The sequence below is a fragment of the Uloborus diversus genome, chromosome 2, assembly GCF_026930045.1.
Source record: "Uloborus diversus isolate 005 chromosome 2, Udiv.v.3.1, whole genome shotgun sequence".
Classification (NCBI taxonomy): domain Eukaryota; kingdom Metazoa; phylum Arthropoda; class Arachnida; order Araneae; family Uloboridae; genus Uloborus; species Uloborus diversus.
Window position 1 is genome coordinate 193,966,999 of NC_072732.1, and position 1,814 is coordinate 193,968,812.

A 1,814-nucleotide genomic window follows, 5' to 3' on the forward strand; every position below is an offset into this window, starting at 1 on the left:
TATATTTTATAATTTAAATCTACTTTTTATACATACTAGATTTATCAAAAACTAATTCTAAATGGATTATCATATCTAGAAAATTTCGTCCTTTATTCTGGAGTATCATCGTCAGAATCACTTATTTCATCCATTCAGTCTTCATGCATAGAACTGATTTCTTCTTGGGAGTTAACACAGCTGCTGTCACAAGAGCAAAACTCTGTGCATGAAAAATTTTTCATTTTGCATGTACATCTCTTCGAGGAGCACTTTGTTTTCTGGCATGCGCAGAAGATTTGTTTTTGTATAATATCTGGTGCAATTGGAATAGTGTTCCATTGTATTTCGATGTTGCCAGCATTTACACTCCAACCATGTTCTGATGTACTAGGAGCATTAATTAAATTTTGCAAGCATCGGCGATGAATATTTGCTTGATAGTTACTTCTCTTGATATGTAACAGAAGAGAATCAAAATTTGGAGGTAATAATACATCTAGTCTAAATATTTACTTAAATATCAGGTAACGAACTTCATCAATGTGCTTCAAATGAGGATCCGTACAGTGCACAAACAAATGCTTGAAGATCTTTAACCAACGACTCATTCACTTCCCATGAAGAACCCAGTTCTTGAAACATTTTTAGGCTATTCAGTTTAGACTGCATTAAGGAAAAGGGTTTGCTTTTGCCATTGCCTTTGAAAGCACTACATGTGTCGCAGCCAGTAAATACATGTAACCCGATCAATGCTGTGCAAAGATCGTTACCTAACATCTTAGCAATGACGGAGATGTTCTTTAATTTTAAACTGCATGAAGTGCCCATTAGTAAATAGGTATCAGTTGCAAAATACTGATTCATTGCTAAGGAAAGAATGAAAACATCTGTGTCTGAACTCTTTATCAAAACAGTAGCAGCAGAGCTTTTCGATGCATATAAAGCGTGCAAAAGAAGTCTGGTGTCAGCCTCTTCATGGTCAGACCTTAATTCTGCAACTTCTCTCACATCTAGTTTGCTCTCTGTAGGAGTTAGACGGTGACATTCCTGTCCATGTGAAAGAAAAATGGACACGCCTTTAAGGACAGCAGAATCGTAGGATGTCCATTGGTTGAAAAGGAAATTCACTAGGGCTCCTTTGTTATGACCATGTGCAAGGAACTTCTTAAACTGTTTCGATGTTTTTTGATTAGGGTTTCTGATGTTAATAAAAATTTCGCTACCAAAATTTCTTCTTTCTCTTTCACTTGCTTTAATACTAATCAGAGGGTATGTATCTGTTACAAAATGTGCAGCTGTACAATTATATTTTATGCTTATATTGACGACATATTCGATAAGAGAGACTGATAATTCTCCCATTGTATTTGGTATATCTTTCATTTGCTGCAGCACTGCCATCCCATCCAATATTATTACTCCATTTCTTGGAATTTGACTTAGGTCGGCATTACTGTCAGCCAGATCCAGTACCGTTTGGACCAAGGATGCCTTGTTTGTTTTAACAAGGCATCCGTCAATATTTGCAATTGCAGGTGGGTGTGGAGTTAAGTTATATTTCATGATACTTCTCATGTCGAGCTCTGAGGATTGTCCCATTACAATTATGCGAGCTAAAAGATCTGTGGAACTTTTAAGAAACTTCTTCTCAGACTGCTCTTTTAATGTATGGTTTTTTTTCGAATCTGAAAATGTCAACAGCTTTTGCAGCTTGATTGGAGAGTATATGACTGAATCACGTTCTTCAAAAAGACGTTCTTTGCAGTATTTTTCATAAGCTTCTTTTCCTATGAGCTTTGCTTTAGTGAGATCAGATTGTATAGAGTTAGATG